Here is a 13999-nt window from a genome sequence, read left to right on the forward strand (position 1 = left end):
TGAAATCTATGTCATCAGGCCCGTAGCAGCATAATGAGTGGATTCAGGTACGATGATTCTAACTGAAATAAGTCACACAGAAAAAGAAACATCATAAGATATCAGTAATACACGGAATGTAAACTTGGCTACACAGGAACTGCATTCCAAAACAGAACAGGGTCTCAAATTTAGAAAACCAACTTATGCTTGCTTAAGGGGAAAGGTGAGTTGGGGTGCTGCATAAAACCAGAGATTGAAATGAGCACAGATAAAGTTCCTTAAGCCAAATATGGAATAGACAAGAGCTACTCCTTGCTCAACGAAATGGACTCAACACCGCATATTAAACGCCTAAGAATGTACCTGACTAGTAAGTATCTTAAAACCTATGGATTGCTATGTCTCCGAAAGAGAATCAAGCATGTGTACAGGGGCATAAATGCAGCAGTGATAGGATTGGAGAGGTTCGGTGAGCAAATGAAGACCCTTTGAAGTCGTATTGCATGGTACCCATTCCACGGGTTTCAACTACCCAGGTTTTAGGTATTCTTCCTTCAGCTAAAACATGCATGTGGAACCCAGAGTATGATCAACCATGTGATCGGGAGACGTGTTCAAATATGTCTCAGTTTTCGTACCCTGGTACTCGGGTGCAACATTCCAGACGCTTTACTAACACTCTCCCGACTTGGAGAGTCAATCCCTTTAACCTCCTGTTTGGCCCAGTTTGCAATTTCTGCGGAAGATGAACAGGAATAGCGAGAACCAATGAGAGACTAGCTGGAGGTGTCTGGACGGGCAAATTTAACTCTCATTTCCCACCAGGAAGAGGAATTAACCAAAGGCTCAGCGTGCCATACCGGAACCAGATTAGGGCCTGAAGCCATCCTGCGGTGTTGCGGCCAGCAAAAAAGAAAGCGAGTTGAAGAAAGGAGCTCAGGGGCACTGTAATTCACAAACCTGCAGAGTTATAAATGACAGCTATCGTCCAAAAATAGACTGAAGTAAGGCTGCCAAGAGGACTTGAAAGCGGGGCAGAATTGCAGGAAACCGATTTCAGGAGGTAGACTGGAATTGCATTGAAAGCATAGGAAAAGAGGCAGAACGTCCACAATGATGCACTTGGCCAAAAAGGGCGTATGCGTTTTTTCCTGAATATATTCAGGAAAAAACGCATACGCCCTTTTTGGCCAACCAAGCAAGCTTGCAAAGGAAATCTGCACTACAATGAAGTCTCACTTCCCCCCGGTCAAAAGGGCCATCTGAAAAAAGTGTAAAATCCAGAAAGGCAGGACAGGCCATGGAGAACTGGGAGCCTTGTTATGCTGATGGGTGGGATGTAAGTTGCCAACAGACACTTGGGAGAAGTGTATGGTGTTTCCTGAAACATCTAAAAAACAAAGCAACAGAGCCTAGGGCACTTCCACTTATGGTCCTATAGCTTAGGGAAATTAAAATCAAAAAGACACAGCCACCCCAAAGTTTGGGACGACTCTATTTACAAGAACCTCGTTTACAGTACAAGTTCAACATCACAGAAGATGAAAAATGGATAAAGAAGCTGTGGTATTTACTTACGAAGCAATAACACTCAGCAATGAAATCTATGTTATCAGGCGCTTAGCAGCACAATGAGTGGATTCAGGTATGATGATTCTAACTGAAATAAGTCACACAGAAAAAGAAACATCATAAGATATCACTAATACACGGAATGGAAACTTGGCTACACAGGAAATGAATTACAGAACAGAACAGGGTCTCAAATTTAGAAAACCAACTTATGCTTGCTTAAGGGTAAAGGTGAGTTGGGGTGCTGCATAAAAGCAGAGATTGAAATGAGCACAGATAAAGTTCCTTAAGCCAAATATGGAATAGACAAGAGCTACTCCTTGCTCAACGAAATGGACTCAACACCGCATATTAAACGCCTAAGAATGTACCTGACTAGTAAGTATCTTAAAACCTATGGATTGCTATGTCTCTGAAAGAGAATCAAGCATGTGTACAGGGGCATAAACGCAGCAGTGATAGGATTGGAGAGGTTCGGTGAGCAAATGAAGACCCTTTGAAGTCATATTGCATGGTACCCATTCCACGGGTTTCAACTACCCAGGTTTTAGGTATTCTTCCTTCAGCTAAAACATGCATGTGGAACCCAGAGTATGATCAACCATGTGATCGGGAGACGTGTTCAAATATGTCTCAGTTTTCGTACCCTGGTACTCGGGTGCAACATTCCAGACGCTTTACTAACACTCTCCCGACTTGGAGAGTCAATCCCTTTAACCTCCTGTTTGGCCCAGTTTGCAATTTCTGCGGAAGATGAACAGGAATAGCGAGAACCAATGAGAGACTAGCTGGAGGTGTCTGGACGGGCAAATTTAACTCTCATTTCCCACCAGGAAGAGGAATTAACCAAAGGCTCAGCGTGCCGTACCGGAACCAGATTAGGGCCTGAAGCCATCCTGCGGTGTTGCGGCCAGCAAAAAAGAAAGCGAGTTGAAGAAAGGAGCTCAGGGGCACTGTAATTCACAAACCTGCAGAGTTATAAATGACAGCTATCGTCCAAAAATAGACTGAAGTAAGGCTGCCAAGAGGACTTGAAAGCGGGGCAGAATTGCAGGAAACCGATTTCAGGAGGTAGACTGGAATTGCATTGAAAGCATAGGAAAAGAGGCAGAACGTCCACAATGATGCACTTGGCCAAAAAGGGCGTATGCGTTTTTTCCTGAATATATTCAGGAAAAAACGCATACGCCCTTTTTGGCCAACCAAGCAAGCTTGCAAAGGAAATCTGCACTACAATGAAGTCTCACTTCCCCCCGGTCAAAAGGGCCATCTGAAAAAAGTGTAAAATCCAGAAAGGCAGGACAGGCCATGGAGAACTGGGAGCCTTGTTATGCTGATGGGTGGGATGTAAGTTGCCAACAGACACTTGGGAGAAGTGTATGGTGTTTCCTGAAACATCTAAAAAACAAAGCAACAGAGCCTAGGGCACTTCCACTTATGGTCCTATAGCTTAGGGAAATTAAAATCAAAAAGACACAGCCACCCCAAAGTTTGGGACGACTCTATTTACAAGAACCTCGTTTACAGTACAAGTTCAACATCGCAGAAGATGAAAAATGGATAAAGAAGCTGTGGTATTTACTTACAAAGCAATAACACTCAGCAATGAAATCTATGTCATCAGGCGCTTAGCAGCACAATGAGTGGATTCAGGTATGATGATTCTAACTGAAATAAGTCACACAGAAAAAGAAACATCATAAGATATCACTAATACACGGAATGGAAACTTGGCTACACAGGAACTGAATTACAGAACAGAACAGGGTCTCAAATTTAGAAAACCAACTTATGCTTGCTTAAGGGTAAAGGTGAGTTGGGGTGCTGCATAAAACCAGAGATTGAAATGAGCACAGATAAAGTTCCTTAAGCCAAATATGGAATAGACAAGAGCTACTCCTTGCTCAACGAAATGGACTCAACACCGCATATTAAACGCCTAAGAATGTACCTGACTAGTAAGTATCTTAAAACCTATGGATTGCTATGTCTCCGAAAGAGAATCAAGCATGTGTACAGGGGCATAAACGCAGCAGTGATAGGATTGGAGAGGTTCGGTGAGCAAATGAAGACCCTTTGAAGTCATATTGCATGGTACCCATTCCACGGGTCTCAACTCTCCAGGTTTAAGGTATTCTTCCTTCAGCTAAAACATGCATGTGGAACCCAGAGTATGATCAACCGTGTGATCGGGAGACGTGTTCCAATATGTCTCATTTCTCGTCCCCTGGTACTCGGGTGCAACATTCCAGACGCTTTACTAACACTCTCCCGACTTGGAGAGTCAGTGCCTTTAACCTCCTGTTTGGCCCAGTTTGCAATTTCTGCGGAAGATGAACAGGAATAGGGAGAACCAATGAGAGTAGCTGGAGGTGTCTGGACGGGCAAATTTAACTCTCATTTCCCACCAGGAAGAGGAATTAACCAAAGGCTCAGCGTGCCGTGCCAGAACCATATAAGGGCCTGAAGCAATCCTGCGGTGTTGCGGCCAGCTCACAAGAAAGCGAGTTTAAGAAAGGAGCTCAGGGGCACTGTAATTCACAAACCTGCAGAGTTATAAATGACAGCTATCGTCCAAAAATATACTGAAGTAAGGCTGCCAAGAGGACTTGAAAGCGGGGCAGAATTGCAGGAAACCGATTTCAGAGGTAGACTGGAATTGCATTGAAAGCATGGGAAAAGAGGCAGAACGTCCACAATGATGCACTTGACCAAAAAGGGCGTATGCGTTTTTTCCTGAATATATTCAGGAAAAAACGCATACGCCCTTTTTGGCCAACCAAGCAAGCTTGAAAAGGAAATCTGCACTACAATGAAGTCTCACTTCCCCCCGGTCAAAAGGGCCATCTGAAAAAAGTGTAAAATCCAGAAAGGCAGGACAGGCCATGGAGAACTGGGAGCCTTGTTTTGCTGATGGGCGGGATGTAAATTGCCAACAGACACTCGGGAGATGTGTATGGTGTTTCCTGAAACATCTAAAAAACAAAGCAACAGAGCCTAGGGCACTTCCACTTATGGTCCTATAGCTTAGGGAAATTAAAATCAAAAAGACACAGCCACCCCAAAATTTGGGACGGCTCTGTTTACAGGAACCTCTTCTGCAGCACAAGTTAAATATGCCAGAGAGCAAATAATGCATAAAGAAGTTGCGGTACTTACGTACAACAGAATACCTCTCAGCAATGAAAACTATGTCACCAGGCCTGTACCAGCATAATGAGTGGATTGAGGCACGGTGATTCTAAATGAAAAAAGTCACACAGTAAAAGAAACATCATAAGGTATCACTAATACATGGAATGAGAACTTGGCTACACATGAACTGAATTACCAAATAGAACAGGGTCTCATGTTTAGAAAACCAACTTATGCTTGCTTAAGGGGGAAGGTGAGTTGGGGTGCTGCATAAAACCAGAGTTTGAAATTAGCACAGATACCGTTCCATAAGCCACATATGTAATAGCCAAGACCTACCCCTTGCTCAACAAAATGGACTCAACAATGAGGTATCACCTCACATCTGATTGAATGCACATCATCAGAAAATCTACAAACAAAAAATGCTGGAAAGGGTGTGGAGAAAAGGAACCCTCTTCCACTATTGTTGGGAATATAAATTGATACAGTCACTATGGAGAACAATATGGAGTTTCTTAAGAAACTAACAGTAGAATTACCATATGATACAGCAATCCCAGTTCTGGACATATACCCAGACAAAACCATAAATCAGAAAGAGACATTCACCGCAATGTTCATTGCCTCACTCTTTACAATATCGAGGTAATGAAAGCAACCTAAATGCCCACAGACAGACGAATGCATAAAGCTGTGGTACATATATAAAATGGAATATTACTAAGCCATGAAAAGGAATGAAATTGGGTCATTTGTAGAGACGTCGATGGATCTAGAGACTGTCATACAGAGTGAAGTAAGTCAGAAAGAGGAAAACAAATCTTGTATATTCATGCATATATGTGGAACCTAGAAAAACTGTACAGATTAACCATTTTGCAAGGCATAAATAGAGCAACAGATGTAGACAACAAACGTATGGACAACAAGGGGGGAAAGCTCTTGGGGGGGTGGTGGTGGGAGGAGTTGAGAGACTGGGATTGGCATGTATACATTTATATGTATAAAATAGATAACCAATAAGAACCTGCTGTATAAAAATATAAAATAAAATTCAAAATTAAAAAGAAATAAAATTTAAAAAATAAAACAGAAAAAACAATTATTCCCTGCACATACATGTATTTATATGAATAAATTATTTCCATGCTTATATCTGTAAATACAAAAAAGAGGAATAAAATCTACCTTGAACCAAAAACGAAAAAGAGAAAAAAACACAGAACCCACCAGTTACACAGAGGAAAACCGTATCAGGGCACTTGCTCCAGTTGTAAACAATTCTGAAGTTGGTCAGTGGTGGGGAATCGTCTCCCATTCAGCCAGCAGCCCCCACGCAACAAGCGTCCTCATTGCAAAGCTGGGGCACCGTGCCGAGGCATCTGTGAGTAAACGTGAGCTGAGCCCCAGGCCAGTTGCTGCTGAACTATTCCCACCCGTCCCAGGTAAAACACCTGAATATATACAAGGACTTGAAAGCCTAGAGGAAGGGCCATAGAGCCACACGAGTGACAGCATGCCGGCCGACTTGGTGCCTGCAGGCCAGCCAGGATGGTCCTGGCCCTGGGTGCTCTTCTGGAAGATTTCCATTTCCCTGCCTGAGATACCCGTCCTGTCCCTGCCCCCACTGCTTTTTTCCTTCCTCACCTCTGCCCAGGGAGAAATTCCAGCAGCTGGTATGGGTGACACATCCTCTTCTTTAGCAGGTGGCAGCCTGGCAACTGCTGCAGAAAGTCCAGCAGAGCCCCACTCATACTGGGCCACCCACAAAGCCGTGGCCTCTCACTCCCTCCCACCAGCCCAGCCCCGAGACTGCTGACAGGGCAGAGAAAATGGCGTCAGGCACGGCTGCAGGGGCTCTTGCTGCCTGGAGTGGTATTTATATTGATCTCAACCCAGGCACACCTGGGGAGGGCTGGCCGGCACGGTAAGGCTGCCCAGGTCAGCCAATCATCACCCCTCAGGGGCTCACAGTTGCAGAAAATGGAACTTGCTGAACCGGCCAGGTCCAAGGAACAGGTGTGGGCTCCTGAGAGTCAGGATAGACAAGGGGCTGCAGCTTTGGCTTGTTTTCTAATCATTTTATCTGGCCCATGAGTGGGAGACAACTTCAAGAAAACCCTCTCCTAATGAGAGGAACCCAGGAGTCAGGGAGAGGAGGGGTGGGTGGTGGTTGGAGACAGAGGCCTGGTGCCCCGGGTGCAGTGGAAGTCTCTGGAAGACCAGGTGGAGGGAGGCCGTACAGAGTGATGCCCAGGGTCACAGACCTGTCACAGCTGCTGTTTGTTAGTTCAAGTCCTGCTCTGAGGTGCTCTGTGTCAGCTCTGAGCGACAGGTGAGCTGGGGGTGCTCTGCAATGAGGGCTGTGTGCACGGTTCCTGTGTGCCCAGCCCTGCCACGGTACCTACAAGGGTAGCTCTGTATCCTGGGAGGGGCCTGACCACGAGAGCCCCATGGGCTGGGGTGGGGGTGGGGTACCTGCCCAGGTGAGCTCCATATTCTGGGATTGGTCTGACCACGAGAGCCCCATGGGCTGCTGGGGACCTGGTAAAGGATGTCAGGACAGTCAGTGAAGCCACCGAGGATATACCTCCAGCTGCTCCTAATTCCTACACCCTGCTGGTCATTCTACCAACCACCAGGACATGGTATTCTGTATTAGTCTTCAATGATGCCTTCTTTTGTATTCCATTAGTCCCAGAGTCACAAGAAATTTTGGCTTGTGAGTGGCAGGACTCAACATACAACTAAAACAATACTTCCGGGCCGTCTGGCCCCAAGGGTGCAAAAATTCCCACACCATCTTTGGGGAAAGCTTAGCTAAAGACCTAAAAGTTCTACCTCTGGAAAAGGAAACCCTCCTTCAGTACGCAGACGACATTCTGATCGCCAGCCCTACTAAGGAGGCCTCTGAACTACCAAGCCAATAAAGGATAGAAGTTGTCCAAGAAAAAGCTCAAATATCACAGACTGCGGTGATCTGCCTGGGCTTCATTCTCACAGAAGGTCAGAGAAGCCCATCCCAGGAAAGGGAAGAAACCATTTTCAGCCTTACCCCTTTCTAAAACTAGAAGACAGCTTAGGGGTTCCTGGGGAGGCCAGGGTTTGCTGCTTCTGGATCCCTAACTACAGTCTACTAGCTGGGCCTCTATATGAAACACTGAAAGGAAAAGATGATGATCCTTTTGAATAGAATCCAGAAGTGGCCTTTCAAGAATGGAAAGAGCAGTCAATTCAGACCCTTGCCCTGGAACTCCCTAATTTAGCTAAACCCTTTGACCTTTACATTCCCGGTGAAAGGTGAATCGCCATTGGAGAATTAGTGCAAAAACTGGGACCACTTGAAATGGAACAATGCAAGAATGCCATCCAGGTAGGATAAACTACGGTCACCAAGGGGCTTGGCCCACTGCCACATCTGGCCAAGATACTGGCGGTATCTAAAAACCTGGAAATCAGCAGCCCAAAAGGCCACCTCCCTCCTAAGGGAAAAGGACCTCACGTGGTGATCCTAACCACCAACCATGCCCTGAAGTTGCAGGGTTCGCTCCGTGGGCACACCAACCTCGAGTGAGGAGGCCCTCCAACTCCAACATCCAGAGAGATAACCGGGGGCAACAGGGCACCATGACGACTCGTGTGAACATCACTTGACCTGGAGTTTCTCTCGTAAAACAACAAGAGTGTGTCCCAAAAGAGTAGACTACTGCTTGCAGGACTTACTGCACCCAGAGGGGAGCTAATAATCTTGGCGGGGGAACCGTATATCACACTGTCACCATAGAAAAGCATACAGACACCATGATGATGGTGGCCAATAAGACCGGCTGGACTCCTGTTTACTTCAAAAGGCTGTTGACTCAGTGGCCATCATGGTCCTTGATCACCACTGACCCGGGACTGTCTGGGAGTTGAGTGGCCAGGGCTCTGACACCTGGTGCTGTTTGTACGTTAATTCAGGGGCCTAATTGAAGAAAGCGCAGACTACTGGTCAGAGCATCTAGGCTGGCAGAAACGGTCAGCCTAAGGTGGCCGAACAAATGTGGGGCGGGGTGAAACCGGCCCCCACAGCGTCTCTGCACATCTCTTTCCTGGACCCTTAAAGGTCATTAGAATCTATAACACTTCCAATGCTGGTGCTCAGGTGGACGAGCAGGGAGGCAGGGGGCCTGGGGACAATCAATGTCACCTGGAGGCTGCTGGGGAGAAGCTCTGACCCTCGCCACCAGGTATGAGGGCTCCCAACTCAGCACTCAGCAGTTACAGAAGAAGGGTCTGCACCCTCAGCACTCCAAGAATGAGGAACGGGACAAAAGACAGAGGAGGGGTTTGTCCCCAGCAAAGCCCATTAAAAATCCCTGGGAGATAAAAATAGAATCTGGGCAATAAAGTCAAGTCTAACCTTTTTTATCCTTTGTGCTTTGTCTAATTTCATGTGCTCCTAGGGTCCCGCATGCAGAGGTTCCACACCTGGCACTTCAGACCAGATTTCCTAGTGCAGAATGGCTGGGACGACACCTCAGATCCTGGGACCCAGTGCAGACTCCGCGATATAGAGCCTGAGCTGCAGCCAACCTGGCCCTCGAGAGCTCCGCCCCCTCCCTCCCACTGACTCTGACAGGATCTCTACACAGCAGCCCAGCCCACAGCCCACGGGGTAGTGCATGCTCTCACCTCTCCATTCTCTGATCAAAATATAAAGTTTCCTTTGCTTGTGAACCAAACTCAGTCTCGATCTGTTGGCCCCAATGACACTGGGCAGGGGGACACTTGTTGGGGTCCACTCTGGAGGATCAGTAACAGAAATTGAGACTATTGTAACCTCAATGAACAGATGTGTGAGCCAAACTGCAGTTAACATAGAACAGTGTATAAGGCTCAGGTAAAATAAGATGTTTCTAACACTTCCATTTGATATTTCCATCACTTTATTATAAGCAAGTTCAGTGAAAGGGTTTGTCTTATTTGTCAGGTCAATATTAGAGAAACGAAGTGATTTCTTTCCAAGGATGTACATCTAATAATCTTGGTTAAACCTTCAATCTTGTTTTAAATGCTTTTCCATTGAAAATGATACCTCTCTTTCAGCTCCCCCATTTCTGAGAAGTATAAAATCTTATAATTTATTATTACCAAAGGGGAAAGGTGGGAGGAGGGATAAATTAACAGTTTGGGATTAACACATACACACTGCTATGTATAAAATAGATCATCAACAAGGAACTGCTGTATAGCACAGGGAACTACACTCAACATTTTGCAATAACCTATAAGGGGAAATAATCTGAAAAAGAATAGATATTTTTATTGACATCATCTATCAATGACAGTTAAAGTGTAACCTAAGGGAAGCTGGTGGTGAGTGCTTCTGACCCTGAAGACTTCAATCATCTAAAGTTTGGACTCTGCCTACTTCCCAAGGCCCTTAATGAACATATGTGTAGCCGTAGCTTAAAAACTTCCCCAGTTTGGGTTTCGGGGAGACACTGATTTTGAAAAAGCCCTGGTGTTCTCCTTACATGAATGGGACTCTTCCTACTGCTAAAACATGTCTGTCACACCCAGAGGATGGTATACCGTCTGATCGGGAAGAGTTTGGAAAAGGCATCTCATCTCCTCATCTCCTGGTGCTCGGGTTCACCCCTCCAGCGTCTTTACTAACAGTCTCCCCACTTGGAGATGTCAGCACTGTCAACATCCTGTTGCGTACAGTTTGGAATTTGTCCAGAGGATGAAGCGGAAGGATGAGGAACAATGAGAGACAAGTCCTAGGTGTTCAGACAGGCACATGTCACTCTAATTTCCAATCAGGAAGACGAATTGACCAAAGGCTAGGGTTGCCCATGGAAACAGTATAGGGCTTGAGGAAATCCCGCTGCTTTGTGGCCAGTTCCCATAAACACAAGTTGAACAATGGAACTCAGGGGCAGTAAAATTCACGAAACTGCAGAGTTGAAAATATCCATCACTGAAAAATGTCTTGAGGAAAGTCAGAGAAAAGGACTTGTAAGCAAGGGAGAATGGCAGGAAAGGGATTTGAGGAGGTAGAAAGGACTCGCCATTAAGCACAAGAAAAGGAGCTGAACATTGCCAACATTGCAGTTGGCCAAAAAGGGTGTATGCGTTTTTTTCTGTATATATTCAAGAAAAGGGCATACACTTTTTTAGCCAACCAAACAGGTGGGCACTGGAAGTCAATACTACAAAAGATATCACTTCGCATCAGTCAGAAGAGCCATCCTCATAAAGCGTAAACAACAGAAATGCAGGACAGGGCAACGAGAAGAGGGAGCCCTGTGAGACTTATAGTGGAAATGTATATTGCCAACGGCCATTCTGGAGAAGTGTATTGTGTTTACTAAAGCATCTAAAAAATGAGCTACAGAGCATAGGGCACTTGCACTCATGGGCGTATATCTTGGGAAAAACAAAAATCGAGAGGACACAGGCACCCCAATGTTTACCCTCTCTCTGTTTAAAAGATCCTCGACTAGGATATAACTTAAATGTCTCTGGAGGGAAAAAATGGATAGAGATGTGGTACTTATGTAGAGTGGAATATTATTCAGCCTGGAAATCAATGAAATATGGCCAGTTGTAACAACTCCGGAGGAGTTACATATGATCTTTCTAAGTGACATAATTCAAAAAGAAAAAGACACATATCATAAGATATCACTTAAAGGTGGAATCCAAAATGGCTACACATGAAATAAATTACAAAACAAAAACATAGTCAAATATGTAGAAAACACGCATAAGGCTGCTAAACGGGAAAGGTGGGGAGGGGTGAGACATCATCCAGGAGGTTGAAATTAGCAAAGATACCATTCCAAATACCAAACTGATAATCAACAAGGCCTACACGGTAGCTAAAAGAACTGCACTCAGCACACTCAAGTCACCGGAAAAGAATATATATGACTGGTAAGAATCTGAAAAAGAATTTACTGATGTCTCTCTGTACGTGAATCAAGTGGATGTACAGCAGCAAGAAACAGAGCTTTGAAAATCAGCTGTAACCAATATAGTAATAAATTGAAAAAAATAAACGACAGAGAGACAGAGAAAACCTCTTACAACTTTTCCTCAGGGACGGTGATGCAACATGGATTGAACACATCTAGACCCACAGCAGGATGAGACATAAGGCTGGAAACTGTTTGCGCTAAGAGAAATGTGAGGTTGGGTGAGGAAATGCACACCCTTTAAAGTAATACTACCTGGTGCCCATTCAATGGGTCCCAAATCTGCAGGTTCAAGGGATCTTCCTACAGCTAAAACATGCATGGAAAACCCAGAGGACTGTACACCATGTGATCGGGAGATGTGTCTAAAATGCAGCTCATTTATCCTCTCCTGGTGCTCCTGTTCACCATTCCAGCCACGTTACTTAGAATCTCCCCACTTGGAGAATCAGCACATTTCAACTTCTGTTTCACACATTTTGCAAATTGTGAGGAGGATGAACGGGAAGTGGGGGAACCAATGAGAGAATAGTTGTAGGGGTTTGGACGGGCACATATCACTCTAATTTCCCATTAAGAATAAGAATTGAAAAAAGGCTCAGCCCGCCTCGCCGGAGCCAAAATAGGGCCTGAAGCAATCCTGCGGGTTTGAGGCCAGCTCACAAAAGAGCAACTTAAAAAATGGAGCTCAGGGTCACTGCAATTCACAAACCTGCAGAGTTATAAATGAAAACTAACGTCCAAAAATATGTTGAGGTAAGGCAAAGAAGAGGATCTGAATGCAAGACAGAATTGCAAGAAACAGATTTCAAGAGATAGATTGGACTCGTCTTTAAAGCACATGAAAAGCGGCAGAATTTCGACAATGATGCAGCTGGCCCAAAAGGGCGTATGCGTTTTTTCCTGATTATATCCAGGAAAAAACGCATACGCACTTTATGGACAACGAAGCAAGCAAGCAATGCAAATGTGCACAACAAAGAAGTCTCATTTCCCACCGGTCAAAAGGGCCATCCTAAAAAATTGTAAAAACCAGAAATGCAGGACAGGCCATGGAGAACAGGGAGCCTTTATACGCTGATGGGCAGTGTGTGAACTGCCGAGAGCCACTCTGGAGAAGTGTATGGTGGTTCCTAAATCATCTAAAAAACAGAGCTACAGAGCATAGGACACTTCCAATCATGGGAGTATATCTAGGGAAGTCTAAAAATCAACAAGACACAAGCACACCACAGTTTAGGGCTACTCTGTTTACAAGAACCTCAACTTCAGTACACCTTAAATATCCCAGGAAAGAGAACAATGGATAAAGAAGATGTGGTACTTATGTACAATGGAATATCTCTTCACCATGAAATCAATGTAATAAGGCTAGTAGAAGGATAAAGAGTGGATTTAGGTCCGATAATACTACTTGAAATAAGTCAAACAGAAAAAGAAACATATCATAAGATATCACCTATAGAGGGAGGGTAAATATGGCTGCACAAGAAATGAATTACAGAACAGAACAGTGTCTCACATTTAGAAAACACACTTATGTCAGCTTAAGGGGAAAGGAGAGGTGGGGTGATGCATAAAACCAGAGTTTGAAATTAGCACAGATACCGTTCAATAAACCAAATAGATATTAGACAAGATCTACACCTTGCTCAATGAACTGGCCTCAACACACCCTATACACCGCAGAGAAATATATCTGAGTAATAAGAATCTTAAAACCCATGTATTGATATATCTCCATAAGGGAATCAAGTGTGTGCAGAGCGGCACAAACACAGCAGTGAAAATGAGCTAAACCCCATTATAGAAATAAATTTTAAAAACAAAATGCAGAAACAATGAAAGAGAGAAAAATTCTTACAAAATTTGCTCAGGGGCTGTGATGCAACCTGGATTGACCACATATAAACCCACAGCTGGATAAGACATAAGGCTGGACACTTGGGGGTGAGAGGATTGGTGAGCTTTGGTGAGCAACTGCCAAAAGTTTAATGCAATACTTCATGCTACTCATTCCAAGGGTCCCAACACTCCAGGTTGAAGGGAATCTTCCTACAGCTAAACCATGCTTGGGAAACCCAGCGACTGGTATACCATATGATCGGGAAAGGTTTCTAAAACGCACCTCATTTTTCCTCTCCTGGGACTCCAGATCGACATTCCAGCCACTTTACTAAAAACATCCCCTCATGGAGAGTCAATGCCTTTAAGTTCTGGTATCGCACAGTCTGCAGTTAGTGCGGAGGATGAATGGGAATAGGGGGAACCAGTGAGAAACTAGCTGTAGCGGTTTCAATGGGCACATGTCACTCTAATTTCACATCAGTAAGAAGAAT

The 13999-nt window shown here is 44.7% G+C and overlaps 1 long non-coding RNA gene across 1 annotated transcript in view; it reads right to left on the bottom strand.

Annotated features, from left to right (window-relative positions):
* Positions 1–4525: 4525 nt before the first annotated feature.
* Positions 4526–13999, bottom strand: part of LOC307181275 — a 159126-nt gene continuing 149652 nt past the window's right edge. The window contains exon 4 of the long non-coding RNA XR_013826307.1: positions 4526–4795. This is a non-coding gene — a long non-coding RNA (uncharacterized lncRNA). The remainder of the gene's footprint in view (positions 4796–13999) is intronic.

The sequence above is a fragment of the Stenella coeruleoalba genome (assembly GCF_951394435.1).
Source record: "Stenella coeruleoalba genome assembly, contig: scaffold_104, whole genome shotgun sequence".
NCBI lineage: Eukaryota > Metazoa > Chordata > Mammalia > Artiodactyla > Delphinidae > Stenella > Stenella coeruleoalba.